Here is a 6,000-nt window from a genome sequence, read left to right as displayed (position 1 = left end):
GCACCATATCCATTCCCACCTTTTGACAGTCCTCTCTTCCAAGATTTCAGGTTTTGGTTTCATCTTTCAAGATGACTTCATTCCTCATACATTCTAGTCCATTAAGAACACCACTTCATATTTCCAGGCACTGCTATTGACTTTTTTTCTTTTCCTTTTTTTTCTTCTCCTAACCTTTTTCACAATATCTAATGATATAGTGTGGAGAGAAAGGCAGAAGTATGGCTTAAAGTATTATCTTTATTTCATTATGGTATATCTACTTTCTGCCTTTTTTCTCTATGTATTTTTATTTATTTAAATTAATTAATTCATTTTCTTGTGTGTGAGGAAGATCAGCTCTGTGTTAACATCTGCCAATCCTCTTCTGTGTTTTGCTGAGGAAGACGGGCCCTGGGATAACATCCGTGCCCACTTTATGTGGGATGCTGCCACAGTATGGCTTGCCAAGCGGTGCGGTAGTGCACGCCCAGGATCCGAACAAGCAAACCCCGGGCCACTGCAGTGGAGCACACGCACTTAACCGCTTGTGCCACTGGGCCAGCCCCTGTATTTTTTATTTTAATATAATTTTTTTTTGAGGAAGATTGGCCCTGAGCTAACATCTGTTGCCAATCTCCCCCCTCCCCTTTTTTTCCCTTTTTTTCTCCCCTAAGCCCCAGAACATAGTTGTATATCTTAGTTGTACGTCCTTCTAGTTCTTCTGTATGGGATGCCACCTCAGCATGGCTTGATAAGCAGTGCATATGTCCGTGCCCAGTATCTGAACTGGCGATCCCCAGGCTGCCAAAGCAGACCGTGTGAACTTAACGGCTATGCCACCAGGCTGGCCCCTATTTTAATAGAATTTTGGTCCAAATTTGGTCCAATAGTTGCCTACACAATTTTGTGCCTTGATTTTCCACTTAGCATTTTCACTTAAGCATTTCCCCCACACTGTTATAAACTACTTTAAAACTTCATTTTCAATGTCTATGTAATATCACATTAAGGAAAAATGTCTATTTCCCTGTTATTAGGAACTTAGGTTATTTCCATTTTTATCTATTATAAAAAGATGATAAAGTTACTTGTACACATAGCTATGTTTTATATTTTGAATTGGAGTCTTGGGAGGGGTGCTGATGTTCTTACAGATTGCTAGCAAAGAGCCTGTCATTCCAGATTTACTCTAATTTTAGTAAAACAATATATGTGCTTAGAACATACACGTTTCTTTGTGCTACTGTAGTTCTTTTAGATCATATGTCATTGGAAACCAGGAGACTAGGACAACTCTTCAATGGGCATAGATCTGGATTTAGGATATAGTATTCTAGCTATGCGGATGCCCATGGATGCCAGTAGAATGCTCTTTGTTGCCATCACTCTCAGAAGGATGAGTTATAGCAAAATCGACCACATTTTCTGGACCACAATGGAAACACATTCATATATTGTCCAGATCTGACAAGTGTTCTATGTCTGTACTGTTCAATACGATAGTCGTTAACCACATGTGGCTACTGAGCACTTGAAATGTAGCTGGTCTGAATTGAGAACTACTGTAAGTATAAAATACACATTGAATTTCAAAGATGTGGTATGAAAAAAAGTAAAATATATCATTAATAACTTTTTACACTGATTACATGTTGAAATGATAATATATGGCTCACATTATATTTCTATTGGACAGCACTGTTCTATTTCATGCCATCTTAGAAGATCAGGGATGTATGAGACCATGGATATAGCTGTTTCTTACCTCTTCTTGCTATAACACTTTATTATTAATTTCCTGAGACTCGCAGTCCACGCTGCAAAGGCACAATCTATTTCACCTGCCAGCAGCAGCTCCTTTGCTATCCTTTAATTTGAGCGTTTGAGAATTTGAGAATCTAAGGGTCGTGATTTCCCTCCTACTCTCTACTTCCTAGTGCTCCTGCTTGCTGAAGGTCAGTGCAGGAGATTAGCGGGTACCGTTAGGTGCTGAAGAACATTCTTAAGTCTTTCTCCAGGGAGGTAAACAAGTTTGAAATAACTTTGAAATGGAGAGCTTTAGATTAAAAGTGCACAGTTGCATAAAGTTCTTACAGAGGAACATATAGATTTGTCCAGTTATTCGTTCATTCAACAAATATTTATTGAGTGCTTACCATGTGTCGGTCACTGTTGTAGGCACTTGAGATACATCCGTGAACAAAACAGAGATCAGTGTTCTCCTGGAGCTTATGTTCTAGCAGGGGGTATGGACAAGAAACAAGAGACACTATAAATAGGTAAATTACAGAGTATGTTGGAAGGTGATAAGTATGGTGGGAAAGAAAAAGGAAAGCAGTTTAAGAGGGATCCAGCGTGCTGGAGGGAGAGGGAGAGGAGAGTGGCCGGGTTGGGCTTCATTGAGAAGTGACATTTAAGCAAAGACTTGAAGAAGGGGAAGGCGATGGATGTGCTGATATCTGAGGGAAAAGCATTTCAGCAGAGGGAACAGCCAGCACAGAAGCCTTAAGACACAGTGTGCTCGGCATGTTTGAGGAGCATAAGGAGGCCAGTGTGGCTGGGAGGAGAGTAGTAGTGAGGTCAGAGATGTAAGGGGGCAGCACCGACCATTTAGAGCCTCATAGGACGTGGTAAGGATTTGGGCTTTGCTATGGTCTGAATGTTTGTGTCCTCCCAATTTATACGTTGAAATCCCCAAGTTGATTATATTAGGAGGTGGGGCCTTTGGGGGATGCTTGGTGGAGCATGATGGTGGAGCCTTCATGAATGGGATTAGTGCCCTTATGAAAGAGACCCCAGAGACATCCCTTACCCTTTCCACCATCTGAGGATATAGCATGAAGGAGCTGTCTCTGAACCAGAAAGTGGACCCTCAACAGACACCAAATTTACCAGTGCCTTGATCTTGGACTTCCCAGTGTTCAGAACTGTGAGAAATAAATTTCTGTTGTCTATAAGCCACTAATCGATGGTATTTTTGTTATAGCAGCCTGATCAGACTAAGATAGGCTTTGATTCTGAAGGCTATGGGGAGCCACCGCAAGTTTTTAAGTAAAGGAGTCACCTGTTCTGGCCCACATGTTTAAAGGATCACTCAGACTCCTGTGCTGAGGTGAGGCTTCAGGCAGGCAAGGATGGAAGCAGGGCAAGAGATGGTTATGCTCCCATTAGAATGTAGCAGTACAGGTGGTGACAATGTTACATTTTGATATATAGTGAGATAGAATCAGCAGGATTTTCTGACAGGTTGGATGTGAGGTGTGAGACAAAGAGAAGAACCAAGGATGACTCTAAAGTCTTAAGCCTGGGCAATTAGAAGGATGGAGTTGCCATCATCTGAGATTGGGAAGCCTCCAGAGAGAGCAGGTTTGGGGGAAATATGAGGAGTTCAGTTTGGATATTATATTAGTTATCTAATGTTACATAACAAAATACCCCAATATTTAGAGGCTTAAGACAACCATTATCTCTCAGTTTATGTGGGTCAGGCATTCAGGAGTGGCTTAGCTGGGTGGTTCTGGCTCAGGATTTCTCATAAGGTTCCAGTCAGAATGTCAACAGGGACCTTAGGCCTCTGAGGACTCAACTGAGGCTGGAAGATCCACTTCCAGATGGCTCACTCACGTGGCTGTTGGTGGGCGGCCTCAGTTCCTCGCTACATGGGTCTCTGCATAGGCTGCCTGAGTGTCCTCATAACTTGCTACCTTGCTTTCCCCAGAGCAAGGGATCCAAGAAAGAGAGAGAGAGTAACCCAGATGGAAGCCACAGTGCCTTTTTATAACCTAGTCTGCAGAACTGCACACCATCACTTTCCCTTTATTCTACTAATTAGACAGGAGTCGCTAAGACCAGACTACACTGAAGGGCAGAGGAGTCAGGCTCCACTTCTTGAAGGAAAGAGTATCAGAGTTTGTGGACATGTTTTAAAATGATCACAGGTATATTAAGTTTGAGATATCTACTAGAGATCTCAGTGGAGATGTCAAGTAGGCATTTAAATATGCTACCCTGGGGTTCAAGAGAGGGGTCTGAGCTGGAGACACAAATGTGCAAGTCCTGGGCATACAGATGGCATACATATTGGGATCACCAGGGGAATGTATATAGGTAGAGAAGAGAATCCAGAGAACTTGTGGATTCGATTCCCTGGAAAGCTTATGAATCCTTTACGGTCATGGAAGGTAAGTTCCTACGTGGTCACCATATCACAGTGAAGAGGTTCAGAAACAGGCTTTATTGGGGGAAGCTTTCAAAATTGAGTCAGTAAGAAAAGTGGCACACCATCTTCTCAGCATCTCATGGAGAAGTGAGCCTGAGCGATCTACTGTTGTTAAGTAGGTTTGGTTTCCAGTGGAGGGTCTTCTCCCCGTCTTGCTCTGCTTCTCATAGTGCAGCTTGAGGAAGTTGCCTGTCAGCCAGTCAGACTACTGGGGCCTAGGCAGACAGAGCTTAGGTACCAGGTGTTTACAGGCACTGCCTGGGGAAGCCAGTTCCCCTGCTCCTGGGGCCCTTGGGGCCCATGGGAGGTTGCAGAAAGCCATTGGCCCTGCAGGAAGCTGAGCTTGGGTGCAGCCCCTCTGTGGTATAATAAAAAAGATTCATTTGATCTTTGTCCCTGGTTCGTGGCACAGAGTTCCTAAAACCCTTGTAATTTCCCTGAGTGATAGCAGCATCTTTTGTTATTCATAATGAACTCCTTTCAACCATTCCTGAGTTTATGGTAATGAGGTGACTGTTAGTGGGCTCTTAGAAAGCTTCAGGACAGAGGCTGGTTGACAGAGGAACTAACCATGTGATTAGAAGGTTGAAAATTTCAGCCCACCTTCTGACCTTTGGGGAGAGTGAGAGGGGCTGGAGATTGAGTTTAATTACCAAGGGCCAATGATGTAGTCTGTCATGCCTGCATAACGAAACTGCATAAAAACTCTTAAACAATGGTTTTCAGGGAGCTTCCTGTTGGTGAACACATGGATGGGCTGGGAGGGTGGCACACCTAGAAAGGGCAAGGAAGCTCTGCACCCCCACCTCCACCCTATACTTAGCCCTCTGTATCTCTTCCATTTGGCTCTTCCTGAGTTGCATCCTTTATAATAAATCTATAATAGTAAGTATAGTACTTTTCTGAGTTCTGTGAGTCATTCTAGCAAATTATGGAACCTTAGGGGCAGGTCGTGGGAACCCCTAAATTTGTAATTGGCATAGCAGAAGTGTGGGTAGCCTGGGCACCCCACTTGCAGCTGTTATGCGAAGTGGGAGTAATCTCGTGGGGCTGAGGCCTTAACCTGTGGGGTCTGTCCTAACTCCAGATAGTTAGTGTCAAAACTGGATTGAATTGTAGGGTGCCCAGTTGGTGTCAGAGAGCTGGAGGGTTGGTGTGGAAAAATGACAAGTATTTGGTGTTGGAAAAAAACACATTTGGTGTCAGAAGTGATGCCAGAAAACACCACACACCTCCCACTTGGAGGAGAGGGAGTCCCTGGTCCCAGCTGGCTCTTTATCCCGGCAACCAAGAGTGAAGCCCAGGATAATTTTCAGACAATACACTGGTAACACCACAAGTATAACTGCCTACTTGGGCAGGGTTCTCAAGCGTGTTTAAACCCACTGATACAGACCACTCAGAAAGTGGAAGGAAATTAAACTACATAAAAGATGGACAAGAGAAGAAGAATGATTAGCTACTTCTGTTCATTAGAACCTAGAATAAAGTTTGATTGTGATAATTTGTCACTTATCACACAGAAGATTTGTGCCTCTCTGAGAAGGATCATGTCTGAGTCTGTTTGGACTGCTATAACAAAATACTGGGTGGCTTATAAACAACAAGAATTTATTTCTCATAGTTCTGGGGCTAGAAGTCCAAGATCAGGCTGCCAGTATGGTTGGGTTCTGGTGAGGGCTCACTTCTGAGTTGCAGACTTGTATCCTCACACGGCAGACAGCAGAGAGGGGAGGCAAGCTCTCTTGTGACTTTTATAAGGGCACTGATTCCATTCATGAGGGGATCTAATCTGATGA

This window comes from Ceratotherium simum, chromosome 3 (genome assembly GCF_057802395.1).
Source record: "Ceratotherium simum simum isolate JZ-2026a chromosome 3, ASM5780239v1, whole genome shotgun sequence".
Taxonomy (NCBI): Eukaryota; Metazoa; Chordata; class Mammalia; order Perissodactyla; family Rhinocerotidae; genus Ceratotherium; species Ceratotherium simum.
Note: the sequence above shows the minus strand (reverse complement) of the source record.